Source organism: Gorilla gorilla, chromosome 7 (assembly GCF_029281585.2).
Source record: "Gorilla gorilla gorilla isolate KB3781 chromosome 7, NHGRI_mGorGor1-v2.1_pri, whole genome shotgun sequence".
Taxonomy (NCBI): domain Eukaryota; kingdom Metazoa; phylum Chordata; class Mammalia; order Primates; family Hominidae; genus Gorilla; species Gorilla gorilla.
Window position 1 is genome coordinate 39771588 of NC_073231.2, and position 15132 is coordinate 39786719.

General features: G+C 43.5%; 1 long non-coding RNA gene and 1 pseudogene across 1 annotated transcript; one reads left to right on the forward strand and one right to left on the reverse strand.

Moving 5' to 3' along the window:
- Window positions 1-3024: 3024 nt before the first annotated feature.
- LOC129524313 (uncharacterized) lies at window positions 3025-4368 on the reverse strand. The gene is made up of 2 exons (XR_008668085.2): window positions 3908-4368; window positions 3025-3319 (listed from the first exon to the last, which is right to left on the reverse strand). It is a non-coding gene; the product is annotated as an uncharacterized lncRNA (long non-coding RNA).
- A 10301-nt stretch (window positions 4369-14669) lies between these two features.
- Window positions 14670-15132, forward strand: LOC101151342 (OCIA domain-containing protein 2-like; annotated as a pseudogene).

Sequence of the window (15132 nt, forward strand, 5' to 3'; positions counted from 1 at the left end):
CAAAACTCCCCTTTACATAACGGAGCATTAACGCCTACTTTATCTCCTACCTCATCATCTGTCACAGTCAAAAAATGGCATCACAAATTCAAATTCCAAGGAAATTTAAAAAAAAAAACATACATTGCATAGGAATCCCCTTTGAAAGCATGACCTGAAGAAAACTCCTTTCAGCTGTCTTCTGGATTAGGTAAAATGGGACAGAGAAAGGACAGAAATAAATGAATTTCTGTGGATCCAAAAAGCCTAAAAAAAGTGATTTGGGTGAGTTATATCCTGTATCCCACACCTGTTGAAATAGCTTAAATCCAAAAGTCTTGAGAATGTTTCAGATTCAAATTCTGAAAGCTTGAGATTATATTAGTATTATTTCCATATAGGAAGAAGAAATATATTTTCTGCCAAAATATGTGTAATGTTCCCCCTCTCCCTACTTCTAATTTTCTGCCCATAAAATCAATCTGCTTTTATATGGTACCTGTTCATATGTTCTAGGGAAGTGTTTAACCATTTTGAAATCTAGACTTGTTTGAAGTTTAAGAAATGTTTATTCTAAATAGCCAGCACTTTCTACAAATATGGGTAATAATCTTTAAATCAGAAAATTTACACCATCAGCCAGGCATGGTGGCTCATGCCTGTAATCCCAGCACCTTGGGAGGCCAAGGCAGGCAGATCACTTGAGGCCAGGAGTTTGAGACCAGCCTGGCCAACATGGTAAAACCCCATCTCTACTAAAAATGTTTAATATAAGAATTAGCCAGGCATGGCGCACGCCTGTAGTCCCAGCTACTTGGGAGGCTGAGACATAAGAATTGCTTGAACCTGGGAGGCGGAGGTTGCAGTGAGCCAAGACTGTGCCACTGCACTCCAGCCTGGGCAACAGAGTGAGACTCTGTTTAAAAAAATAAAATTTAAAAGATTTATACGATCACTTTAGGATAAACTAACATAAACTTACATTCTATCTTAAGCAGTGTTGGTTTCCTGCATAAGCCAAAATAATTAATGTAATCCTCCTAATTGATTCATTCCATATTTATTAAACATCTATAACGTGCTACTGTTCTGGGTGCTGGGGATATAGCAATATATCCTCAAAAGTCCATACCAATAGGGAGTTTACATTCTAGCAGCAAGAGACCAAACACAAGCAAAATATGTAAGTTAGATGGTGGCAAGTGCTGTGGTTGGTGGCATTAATGGCCCTAACTCTTCATTCTCCCTCTCTCCGTTCCCTTTGTCATGTTTTCTGCAGTGAGTGGGGCTTTTTCCCCTTTCCCTTGACTTTGAGGTTGGCCATGTGACCTGCTTTGACCAACAGAATGAGGTAGAAATGACAGCATGCCTGTTCCTGGCTATTTATTCTAGAGAAACAAGAGGCTTTCATGACTCCAAGGCCTTTCTTGCTGTTTTGCCATTGCCATGAGAACATGCCCAGGCTGGTCTGCTGGTCCAACGAGATAAGAGATACAGAGCAGAGCTGCTTCAGCAAAGCTTCCTCAGTCCCACTCAGAGCCCCAGGAGACTCTCAGATGCACATATGAGCCCAGCCAACATAAACAGAGCCACCCAATGTGCCCAGCCTAGATCTGCTGACCTCCAGTGGACCCCAGATGCACGAGCTAAAATAATAAATGGTCATTGTGTGAGGCTGAGTTTGGGGGCTGTTTGTTATACCTTGGTAGTTAACCAATACAAGTGCTTTAAAAAAAAAAAAAAAAGAAAACAGTAAAGGGGATAGAGGGTACTGCGTGGTAGTGGTGATGCTGGGGTCAATTTCAAATACCTTCCTTGTATACAGTTATTTTTAAAATATAACACTTTATTAATGACTCTAAAGATACCTCTCTTTCCAATGATTGAGAGGTTCTTATGTTCATTACCTGGTGCCTCCATTATGTATTTGGTACTCTCATCCAGGACCCAAACAAATATGAGCCAAAAAAAAAAATTGCTAATGTGTTCTGGTGTGAGAAGCAGAGCAGAAATGAACACGCTTCTCCAGTTCCAATCCAGTTACACATCCCTGTTATTTGTCATGTTTGAAGTGCAGTGTGCAAACTCAAATATTCTCTTCTTAATGTGGCATTCTATGGTTCACTACAGCTCAATTAAAACTTTCCCCAGAGGCATTCTTTCCTAAATCATTATAAACTCACTCAAGGTTAAAGGCAGGGGGTTAAGCCAATAGAAGTATATGGGGAAATTTGGACAATAGAGTTATTCCAATACACTTCTTGATGTAAAGAGACCATCTTTCGGCCGGGCGCGGAGGCTCACGTCTGTAATCCCAGCACTTTGGGAGGCCGAGGTGGGCAGATCACAAGGTCAGGAGATCGAGACCATCCTAGCTAACACAGTGAAACCCCGTCTCTACTAAAAATACAAAAAATTAGCCGGGTGTGGTGGCGGGCCCCTGTAGTCCCAGCTACTCCAGAAGCTGAGGCAGGAGAATGGCGTGAACCTGGGAGGCGGAGCTTGCAGTGAGCCGAGATTGTGGCACTGCACTCCAGCCTGGGTGACAGAGCAAGACTCCGTCTCAAAAAAAAAAAAAAAGAAAAAGAAAAAGACCATCTTTCAAAGATTATTTTAAATTATTATAAAGGTAGGTAATGCTATTGTTCTGGGGAGCTCCAATCCCTTCCCAAGTAAGCCAGTGTGGTGGTGAGAACCTGTAGTCCCAGCTACTTGGGAGGCTCAGGCATGAGGATCACTTGAGCCCAGGAATTCAAGGCTGTAAGGAGTTATGATCGTACCATTGCACTCCAGCCTGGGTGACAGAGTGAGACCCTGTCTAAAAACAAACAAAAAAAGCCTTTCCAAATTAACTAATCTACCCTCTGGTAATGTGAATGCAGGTTCCATAATAGTCCTTATATCCTCCTACCTAAAAATGGGGACTAAGAAGGTCCCAGCCCAGCTTCAATTTCCCATTTCCTACAAATCCTAAACATATATTATACTTTCCATCTTTGTTACAAAATGATAGCTTCTGTGGAAACAAAGTCTCTAGTCCCAGAGCACAGTTCCAGAAAATTTTAGTGGCTAGAATTGTTTCCAATACAGTCTCAGTCAAAGATGATGAATGTATAAAGGTGCAGGAAAAAAATTCCTCTGGATCCCTTGTCTTCTAGGCAGTTACCTGTTGGTGGCTCCAGCGTACTGGGGTAAAGGTGCAAGAGCAGCTGCTGCTTTTCTTTTTTTTCTTTTTTTTAATTCAAAAGCCCCCACCCCTTGCAGATCCAGAGCTTCTTGATGGAGGTATTTTCAAGGCCTTCTAAAACTACTGTCTTTTCAAATGTCCTCTTCCTTTGTCCTGTATGGATTTGAACAATTTAGATCATATTTCACAGAGTTGTGTGATCTTGGGAAAATCACTTAACTTCTCTGAGCCTCAAACTCTTCACTAATAAAATAAGAAAGTTACTCCCTGTTCTAACATGCTGCAATTTAAGTACACATGTTTAAGCTACTGATTCCAAACTAAACAAATGATAACTTTCAGCCTATTACAGGCTATCGTTCTGGACACAAACCAACTGAGTCAAAGTAGTTCAATAAAATGAATTAGATTAGATCTTTCATCATTTTTTTTAAGTCTTAGCAGTCCTGCTTAAACCGTTTTTATGTTCAGCCTCACAACTTTTACAAGCAACGACCAAGCTGTAAATAGTTAAGGATTTCAAAGCCCTCCTCAGACCCAAACAATTTGGCTTTTTAGACTTCTGAATAAAATGATAAGCTAAAAGGTCTGCAGGAGAGCATCAGAAGTCTTCAGCAGGCCTTTCCCCGTCTAGGCTCTTATTCGGTGACCGGGCTGATAAAATTTCCTCTGTGAACGCTTAATATCTCCAAGCCAGACCTGGTAGCTACTGGTTCCCAATCAATTGCTATTCACACTCACACATCTGCACAGATAAAGCCACTTTAAACATCATGCTGTGGGGTCCTGACATGATGACAGAGCCACCAGCTGTCGGGGCACTGCACTGAATTGGGGACACAAACCCCATTTTTCTATGTAAATTGGCCTGGACGCTGCTTCGGCCCCCAACAAAATGGATAGTCCTGTTAAATGGGGCCATCTGGCCGTCCCCCGGCCCCAGTGACACCTCCAGGATGGGGCGAGCGGGAGTGATCTTCGGGGGGCCAGGAAGGTAGCGCGGCAGAGCGCAGCTGTCACCCGGGCCCCAGGGGTCCTGCCCACAGAGGTTGGGGGCGAGCAGATTCGCGGTGGTCTTAAGCCTCGGGGCCCAGGACGCCTGAGGGTCTCACAGCGCACTCCCGGGGTGGGGGAGGGCGCGCTTTGTTCCTGGGCCCCAGTGGGGCGAGGCGCCCGAGCCTTGGGCAGAGTCCCTGCTTCGTCCCCGGGGCCCCAGGGCAGCTCCCGCCTGGCCGCGAACAGCCGCGGGCGCCTCCATAGCAACAGCGTGGGAGCTCCGCAAACCGGGAAGAGGGGCGGGGGAGGAGGGGAGGAGGGGAGGAGGGGAGCAGAGGAGAAGGAGAACAGGGGAGGAAGGGCGAGGAGGAGGGGAGCAGGGAGAAGGGGAGCAGGGAGAAGGGGCGCAGGGGAGGAGCTGGGGCAGGAAGAAAGACCGGGGGCGGCGGCGTGGATGGGGGGCAGGGAGAAGGAGCGCGGGAGGGGGAGCGGGAGGAGCAGAGGCGGGGAGCGCCGGCGGGAGAGGGGAAGGAGTGGGGGAGCCAGAGCTGGGAGGAGCGCGGGACGGGGAGCCGGGTAGGAGCGGGGATGAGGGCGCGGCCCCGGGCGAACCAGTCCAGCCCTCCAGGGCCGGGTGCCCGGGCCAGATTCTCCAGCCGAATTCCTGCCCCAGCTGCCTGGGGGAGGGAGTCGCGGGAGCCGGAGAGGGCGGGGACCGCGGCAGGCCCGTGGGACACCGGGCCCTAGGAGGAGGCGCGGGGGTGCGGGCGGCCGGGAGGGGGCGAGGTCCTGCCGCCGCTGCAGCCCACCCCAGCCCGGGAAGAGCAGCGCCCCGGGAACGGGCCTAGGGCTCTCTCCCTTGGCGAGAGGAGCCCTCGGAAGCGGCACACGCCTTCCCATCCTCACCCAGAGCAGCCCTCAGTCCCCCGGGGACGTGCAGACCCTCGTCCCCACGGGCTGCGAGCCAGGCCCCCGGAGGGGAGGCGCCGGCCGCGGAGGGAATTCCGAGCTAAGGCTTGCTTTCGCCTGGAGTGTTTTCACCAGAGAATATTTTCCGTTACACAACTATTAGAAAGGTGATGTGGGTTTTCATTTTCAGTCCACCCCTCACCCCAAATCAGGGACCTCGTGGAGAAAACATATTACTAATGCTAAGCTTGGAATTTTAAACAATGTTTTCTGATAACCAGCTGAAAATTTTTGGGAGAAGCCGAGTCACAAACAGATCATCATTCTTAAGTACTGTTTGCTAAGCGTCAGCTTGCACAAGATATTTCACAAAGCTGGCGAACCGGACGCGATCCTTGCTCTCATAGAGTTTGCCACAGAAATGGACAATTACATTCAGAAAGGCATTTCTGAATAGCTCTTATGACATGGTGTTAAAGGTGTGGAAAAAAAGCTTATTTCAGACATGAGTATTTCCAGAGAAAATCTATAGATAAGTGCTGTATATTTTATTTTAAAACCCATTATAAAAAGCAAAGAGAAAAAAATAAACTTTTGGAAGTTCTCAGCTAACATGGCCTATGGGAAAATGAAAATAAACCTAATTGAAAAAACAGCGCTCACCATAAATAGGTTTAGCTTTCAGGCAGGGAACATGGTTTGGAAAAAAAAAAAAAAAACACCAGCAGAAAATTCACCAATCAAATGTAAGGTTGTCCATGTTTCCTAAAGCAAAGGTCAAAGAATCCTCGGAAGCCCTAAAAAACACTGTTTCTGTGGATAGAGCCTGAGCTTTTGTTTTGCTGTTTGTTCTGAAAATCCAAATCGGTAACCCCTGTTTTCAGGTATTATCCAAAGGAACATTTTTTGGTTTCTTCTACCCACATACTCCCAAATTAGGCACCTACCTTAAAGTAACAGGAAAACTCGTGGGTTTGTAATTGTGTGATATCCCATCTGGTTTCAACTCTGTCGCTGACCAAAAAGAAAAGATGAAAAATGTAAGCAAACTTCTGTAAACTGTAAGTTTATCTATAAAACTCTAAATGTTCACTTATTTTGACATAACATGCATGACTTCTAGAATTAGATTCCCAACTAGTTGATATGTAGCATTTTGTGAGGGTTCGCTGAATTCCAGGCACTATTCTAAGCAATTTATAGACATTTGCATTTTACTGAATTCTCTTAAACTTAGAAGACAGGTACTATTATTATTCCATTTGATAGATGAGGAAACTGAAGTTTCGAAAGGGCATAAAACCTGCCCAGATTTGCCCAATAGTAGTCAACAGGGTTGGGTTGAAGACCCCAAACCTACCATCTCTGAGCAGTTAGTTTGTTCCCTGACTACACATTCCACAAGAGCAGAACCTCCCTCAAATCTCATCTAGGATAATATGGACTATAACTGTGGGCAAAAAAAAATACTTATGGATTAATTGAATTTCTCACTTTTGTCCAATTTTTCTGGCAGAAGACAGACATGTAAATTCAAGAATCATTATTTTTAAGTGTTCCTCAGCAGTAATCATCCAAGCCTTTTTCATTCAAGGAGTCGAAAACTGTGCAATAGCAATATTATAAAAAGGCTTTGAAAGATAATCATTATATTGACTTTGATATAGCAAAATGGCAGAGATAAGAGTACATTTGTTTTAAGAAATTAAGCAAGTAGACCAGCCTGGCCAACATGGTGAAACCCCGTCTCTACTAAAAATACAAAAAATTAGCCAGGCATGGTGGTGGGCACCTGTAATCCCAGCTGGGAGGCTGAGGTACAAGAGTCGCTTGAACCCAGGAGGCGGAGATTGCAATGAGCCAAGATGATGCCACTGCACTCCAGCCTGGGCGACAGAGTGAGACTTTGTCTTAAAAAAAAAAAAAAAAAAAAAGAAGCAGTAAGTAAAAAAGTTTTTAAATAAAGACATGGGATACTGCCTTCCCCCTACATTAATACTATTACTGATTCTTTGCACAAATTCTTAATGTAGCTTCACATGATTATTTAGAACTGTAACAATATTTAAAAGACATATTCTGAATTCACTCATAAACCATCTTTTTAGAATTTGGTTGTATCCTGTTGGATAACGTTGACTTGTTTCTTTATTTTCTGTCAAAGATCTGACCATAACCTTAAATTCTTAGGCAACTACAAATTAGGAGGAATAGGCTAAGCATCATTTGATGTTTGTCTGCACATCAGTCAAGTGAGGGTTCAGAGTCATCTGCTGAATTTGGCCTCTGTAAGTGAATAATGAGAATATATCCACCTTTAAAATCTTTTGCCTTTGCATCTTTTCTTCTGTCTCAGTCAGTCCTGTGGCCCTTTCCTGGACTGGGCGAAGGGAACAACACAGCAGTGGGTGATTGAGGAAAGGGAGCATGAAAGAAACAAAATGGGAACATTTGGAACAGAGGTGGCCAAAACATCAGCTTTTCGCTGTGCAGAGTCACCAAGGCCAGGAGTTAATCGTGGCTGGGTTCAGGATGAGGGCACGATAGGGAGACGAGGTGAGAATCAGTATTGGTACTGCCAATGTTTTTCGGCGGAGCACTAAAAGGAAGGTTTTTTTCAGGTTGTGGCTCAGGAGCAAGCTTAAATTTCAGTTGACTTGACTAGGGGCGGGGTAAGCAGGCCAAGCCCCCAGGAAGTTTTAGAGAGCAGGGAGTTACTCTGCTGTCTTCCTGCAGATCTGAAGGGGGAAAAGGGGGTGTTTGCCTGCAGCCGGAGCCATTCTCCCTGATGGCCCTGTGCGCCTGTCCAGAGGGAGGGAGCCAGGGAAGAAGCGGACAGACAGATGCCTTCTGGCCCACCCCTCCTTCTGCTAGAACTGATTGCAGTTTTAAATCTTTTTGTTTCTTCTAATTTTCTAAAAAGGTTTTCCCTTTAGGAAAATACTCCCTCATTAACGTTAGTCCAAAAAGTGCTTTTTTCCCCCCTTTTTCAGAATTTAGAGGGAAAAATACCCTGTGACTATTTTTAACACATGTGAGAGAGGAGAGATTCTTTTTTTCTTTGCTTAAATATTCTGATATTCCCATCACTAGTAACTGACATTTCCCAAAACTAAAAGTGAAATTTCCCAGTAGGGTCTCCAGTCTAAATAAGATTTATTAGAAAATAGGAATGAAGAGATTGGGGAAGGGGAGAGAGAGAGAGAGACTAAAAATTTTTCAAGGGATTTCAGTTTTTATTTCAGCAAAGGTTCCTTTTAATTGAATTCATAACCAGCATTTTGCAGTAATATTATTGTATGCCTTGTTTTTTCTTTTTATACCTACAGACTGATTTTTAGATCTGAAATTTGAAGGAATACAGCTGAATGATTTCTCCCCCCTTACCGAGGAGGTCAAACAAAAAGAAGACAATTTAATCAATATAGAGTTTAGGTCAATCAACTCAAAGTAAATAGATGAAAGCCTAGAATTAAAACATTAAACATCTACTGAGCAGAATACCTAATTAGTATTGATCACCGAATAATTCTAAGCACATGTGCTGTTTACATAGAAAGGAAGCAATATATTTTCTTAGAAAAAAAAAGCAATAACATTATATCTGGACCTGATTAACATGAGGTAAAGAAAAAAGGCCTTATAAAATGAGACTCATGACACCACCACATTAGAAAAAAACTTTGCTGGACAGGACACATTATTTAGCGGAAACTGTAATCGTGTCCAAGGATGGAAGACAGGACTTGGGGTGAGGGCTATGCCAGGAGAGAAGTATGAATGGGGACAGGAGCGACAGGCCGAAGCACACAACTGGATTTTTCTGACCTGACAGAACAGCTGGCAATTTTTTGAGCAAGATGCGGGGCATGGTTACTTTGTGTGAGATGTGGGTGATGAAGTTACAAACATGACCTGCAGTCCTCATATTGAGCCTCCGACACCCATGTATACACTGTATTATACTGCGCTGATTTTACAGGGAGGAGACTGAGGATTAGGGAGTCCCAGTAACTAACCTAAGGACACCCAGATTGTCAGTGGCAAAGGTGGAATTCCAACTAGGTTCTCCCTTTTCATCTCCCCATAGTAATGATTAGTTAGTGGGGGGTGAAGAGGAGCCTTCCCAAACACCCAAGGAAAAGTACACTTGAACAAGCACATTTCAGCCACTCAGCTAGAGCTTCCTTTATCTACTTTGTGTTATTGGTGGCGTTAGAAGAAGGCTCACAGCTGTGGCCTCTCAGCTCAAAGAAAGTTGCTGACTTTCTTTGTAGACTGAAGTTCTAGATAATACCATCTCCTTTTCCCTTAGTCTGGTGGAAGGCAGAGGCTATCTCTGAGGCATCCAGACGTGCTTAGACCTATCCAGAGGACTGACCGCAGCTCTTGGTTTTGAACCAAAAATTTTGGCTAATTCACCTTGAGAGAGTGACCATTGGTTAGAAGGTGAGTAGAAGGAGAATGGGAGAGAAAAATCCTTAGCCAATTGATTAGTTGAAACTTGAAATAAAGATGGTGGACAACATTAATACTATTACTATTAACATGTAATTGAAGAATTGTCTTTTTGTAGAATTTACTAATTTGGAAATCACTGGCCTATTTGTTTATGGCCTGAGAGAAAGTCGGGGTGAGAGAGACAGGAACTGGGGAGGGAAGGCTTCCCTGAGGAAGCGACTTTTCAACTGCATGTTCATTTGTTAGGGGCCAAGCTTGAGGAGCACTGCGGAGAAAGAGAGGTTTCTCCGTGGGGCGGGGACGGCTGGGGCAAGGACCCTGTGAAGCCCATACATTCGATTTTGCTGGAATTTACCCATTTTCCTCTTTTCTAAGAACCATACTTCTTAAAAAACTGATCTTGCCTATTAGACTACACAAGACAAGCATATTCCTGCCCCTTTTTATCTGATGGCTTAACAATGTTTACCGGGGGCGTTTATTGTTGGGGTTCAGGGACATAGGCATACTTCATTGTGCCCAAGGGCAAGTGCATCCTGGCCTCAGAAGGAACTGGGTGAAATCCCCAAAGCTAGCAGGAAAGAGGCAGAACACCTTCCCCATTTCTGCTTTTTGTCTGTTTTTTTCTCTTCATGAAGCTTCTTATCACTTCTGCAGACCAGCTTTGCGTTCCTCTGAACACGTGATCAATTGCGATCACAGAAAAGCTTAGTTTCTATCACCTCAGTTCTGGGTACACCACTAACTGGCCATCTTGACTCTCATTTCCAAATATGGGGGCAAAAAAAAATTGACTGATTGCACCTCAGTCAAGTATTCACCTCTGAGCCAATCATCAGTAGTCAAGAATGTTGATTTTAAATAGCTGATTTTGAGTTAGGGAGAAGCGGTTTCTCCTTACACCAGGTAAGTAGGCAGTCTCCAAAGATTCCCTGTGACTTTCCACATCATGTTTTAGCTCTTCCTACCTTGACTTCCAGATTCTCTAAAATATACTTATATCCTTGTTCCATGTTAACCGCTGCTTATTACCATGACTTTAAAAATAATAATACACCGGGCGTGGTGGCTCACATCTGTAATCCCAGCAATTTGGGAAGCCGAGGCGGGCAGATCACTTGAGGTCAGGAGTTCGAGACCAGCCTGGCCAACATGGTGAAACTCTGCCTCTAATGAAAATACAAAAACTAGCCAGGTGTGGCTGCTTGCGCCTGTAATCCCAGCTACTCGGGAGGCTGAGGTGGGAGAATCGCTTGAACCCAGGAGGCGGAGGTTGCAGTGAGCCAAGATCACAATACTGCACTCCAGCCTGGGCGACAGAGCAAGACTCTGTCTCAAAAATAAATAAATTAATTAATTAAATAAAAAATAAAAATAAAAAAATACAAAAAATTAGTCTATTAGTCTCCTTTTATGATTCAATTAAACATCTGTTTTTCTCCCCCTCATTTATCTTAGAGATCATCTAATTCACTCTATTACAAACCAGAGATGTTAAGTGACTTACCTGGGGTCATACATTTGTGGCAGAACCCTCTGTACAGGGTTTTTTTCAGTTATAAAGTGCTGCCTCCTACTGAGGTTTGTGTCTGGGACCCCAGGACAAAATAAGAAAGGACATAGCAGGAATCTCACGTAACCTATGTCTCAGCTCAGAGGGGAAAAGCTTCACAGAAGGGATCAGTCTGGCATAAGCATACCACTGAACAGATGTTTCAAGGGGGCAGGACTTGGATGACCAGATCTTAGAAGAAAGACTTAGTCTAAGTCTCTGTGCATTCTGGAGAGGCCTTGCTCGCCAGAAAGCCCAATGTTGGTGTTCAGCTGCTGCCCACCTTAGGGTACAATGAACCCTATTCTGCTGGGAGAGTTGTTCCATCAAAGAAATGGGATCTTTCTCAGAAGTCTCATGCAAATATTAATTCATTCAGACAAAAGCAGATGAGTAGACACTGGGTGACTTTGAACCACTATTCAACCGACTCTGGGCCTCCATTATCAAATAAAATGGTTGGATAAGAACTAGGCAACTTCCATGATGGCTCATAGCTCTAAAATCTCATGATTCCATAATAAGTAAATAGAAATAACAGAAGAAGTTCATCAGACAATAAACACAAAACAGACATTAAGTCCTCAGGCTAAATGCAATTTTTAAAATTCAGGCATTTTTTTTAAAAAAACCCAAATAATTAAAAGCTTAAAATTTTTAAGAAAATGATCTTATAACCACTGCATGAAACACTATCAACAATAAATTGTTTTTTAAATTATGAAAATAGGCCGGGCGCGGTGGCTCACGCCTGTAATCCCAGCACTTTGGGAGGCCGAGGCGGGCGGATCACGAGGTCAGGAGATCGAGACCATCCTGGCTAACACAGTGAAACCCCGTCTCTACTAAAAATACAAAAAATTAGCCGGGCATGGTGCACACGCCTGTAGTCCCAGCTACTTGGGAGGCTGAGGCAGGAGAATCGCTTGAACCCGGGAGGCAGAGGTTGCAGTGAGCCAAGATCGCGCCACTGCACTCCAGTCTGGACGACAGAGCGAGACTCCATCTCAAAAAAAAAAAAAAAAGAAAGAAAACTCTACATATTAAATTTTATGACACAGCCAAGTGATTCCCTTCTGCCTCCTATGACACTGTTAAACATAGATTACCTCATGGTAACAATACTGTTCTGGAGCAGAAAAATACCCATCTTACATAGGAAGACACTGAAATCCAAAGAAATGGATCTCAGGTGAAATACCATGCTCATGAGACCATAACCTAAAGTTTCAAGCAGTAGGCAAAACTGGAATTTTTTGAAATCAAGGGAAGCTTTATGTTATCCAATAATACTTTCATTTTGATTTTTTAAAGGCTAATGATAAAAAATTAAAAATAAAAACACAAAAGTACAAAAAAAGCTAATGATGAAACTGCACATTTAGTAGTTAAATACTAAAACAATAAAACAGGGCCGGGGGCGGTGACTTATGCCTGTAATCCCAGCACTTTGGGAGGCCTAGGCAGGCAGATCATTTGAGGTCAGGAGTTCGAGACCAGCCTGGCCAACATGATGAAACCCCATCTCTACTAAAAATACAAAAATTAGCCAGGCATGCTGGCGCATGCCTGTAGTCCCAGCTACTTGGGAGGCTGAGGCAGGAGAATGGCTTGAACCAGGGAGGTGGAGGTTGCAGTGAGCTAAGATCCCGCCACTGCACTCCAGCCTGGGCGACAAGAGTGAAATTCCATCTCAAAAAAAAAAAAAGACAATAAAACAAATTAAAGATGATATGGAATTCTTTAATTATGCAGTTTAAGCTTACATATTTGAAAATATGAGTAAACTTATTTCCCTCAAAAATGCCAAAAATTGCTATCAAATAGACTCAGCTATTTTTAGGAACTTTGGAAGTATAAAAGTTGAAAATTTTTCTTCATGTTTGCCAATTTGAAAAACATCCTATTTAAGAATGTGTGCATGTGTTTGTGTGTGTGTGTGTGTGTGTGTGTTGAACTGTTCCTTGGTGTGTGACTGTGCCTTTATAACTGTGCTGATGGGGCTAAGTGTGACCACTGCATGGAGTAATGAAGAAAGACCTGTGTTTCACTATGTAAGAAAAAATATCTAGTCTTCAAAAAAGAGAAAATCCCTATTTACTTACTTCCTCATGAAGGACTCCTTCAGAAGGAGCCATGAGGTATGAAAAGGGTGTTATTTCTAGGCAGTGTTTCCAAAAGTGTAGTAGGGTAGATAATTTTATGTGGCATATGAATAAACATTTTTATTTGAATAATTATGCTTTTATTTTTATCATTCCTCTCCACTCTCTCCTTCAACACTCACAGCCTTGGTACCACCGTCTGCCTATGATCACTGGTTTTATTCACAGCGTCTATTTGGGTCCTCATGTCTGCTGCCACCCGCCAGGCCCTGAAGGTCACACCTCGCCGCCTACTCCCCACGTAACTCTCTGCATCGTCTTTTCTGACCCTATATCCCTGTATTCTCTAACTAGAGGAACCCTTACCTGTGTCCCCTGCAACTCACAATAAATCATCGGCCAAAACTCAGTTTAGAGAACCAAGTCTAACTGTCTTTCCAATAAAGCAAAGCCATTCCCTGTTAACCAAGAGTTATAGGTGACAGTGAATGGCTTGCTTTCTGTTTCAATTATTTATTGCTATGTAACAAATTGCCCCAAACTTAGTGGCTTAAAACAACAACCACTTTGTTTGCTTTTTCAACTTCTGTGGATTGATAGCTCAGCTGGCAGTTCTTGGTGTCTTTCAAAAGATGCCTGGAACTAGAGGCACCAGGAAGCCCCACCAGGAGGCCAGCCTCCTCCCTCTCCAATGCAAGGCATGTGGTCTGTCTGTGTGGTAGTTTGGGGGTCCCAGAAGAGATGGAAAATGGAAATTTCCAGGCCTTCTCAGGACTTAAGCCAAGAGCTGCCACAGCGTCACTTCTGCCACCTTCTATTCATTAAGCAGTCTCAAAGCCAGGCCATATTCAAGGAGAGAAGAAATAAATTCCACCTCTGAGGGGTCGGGAGTGGTGATAAAGAATTTGCAGTCTTTTTTAGTCCATCCCAGTTTCTCAAGCAGGAGAGTTCCTTTTAGTTTTCTATGCAGAACACTTTGAGAGTTTCTAAATCTATTTACTATTCTTTGGGATAGACTTAAGTTCCCTGGGTAGAAAAAGCGTGATGTTTCCCCAGAGCAGTACAACATTGAGGTCAGGAGCTGGTTCAGACACACTGTAAGTGATTATAAAATTATGTACACATGAGTACATATAAATACTACTTGCCTTTCAAACAACACTCTGAAATCCAAGTTTTACAACCATGAACCTCACTTTGAAGGCGCTCTCACATTCTCTACTTTCTTAGAAATTAAAATTTATTTTCCAGTCCAGGCTGCGACAGTCACCGAGGAAGGAGGCCAGCTCAGCTTGGCAGTGCCAGGGACACGGCCTTGGGGAACACCCCCCACAGACTGTGAGCTCCTTCAGCAGTAATTGTGTCTTATTCTTTTTCATGTCTATGCATGCCCTTGCCTGACACGTAACAGACACCCAGCACTGGGTCAGGGAGTAGGCCGAGTACGCTCAACTGGAAGAAAAGCAAACACGAAGTCATCATGCCCCCAATGTCTACTCATGGAAACCAAGAGAAAGGTCCCCATTTGCCACCACCAAGCAAGCAGAGACTGTTGTTTTATCCAAAATCAAACTGCACATCCACAGAGGAGAGATTTCAAACATTATAAGAGGATGTCAAGAAGAAAGTTTCTGGAAGAGAGTTCTGCCTTTTTCTCCTGTAAGCATGCTCGTCACCGAGGGACTAGTCTGCCAAGGTTATTTAGCAGTTAATCCAAGATTTGGATCATTGCCTAAAGTTACACTTGTTGGTATCTTGGGATTGGCCTTGGAAAGGTATCATACATAAGAGTATGCCAGAGTAAATTCCATATCTTTGAAGATCAGCTCCATGGGGCTGATTTTGGTCCACAGCAGAACAGGCACTGATTGCTTACCTGTGAAGAATGCAAAATAAAGCATGGATTCAATGAGAAGAGAAGTTCACAGCCTTTGGCTTTCTAA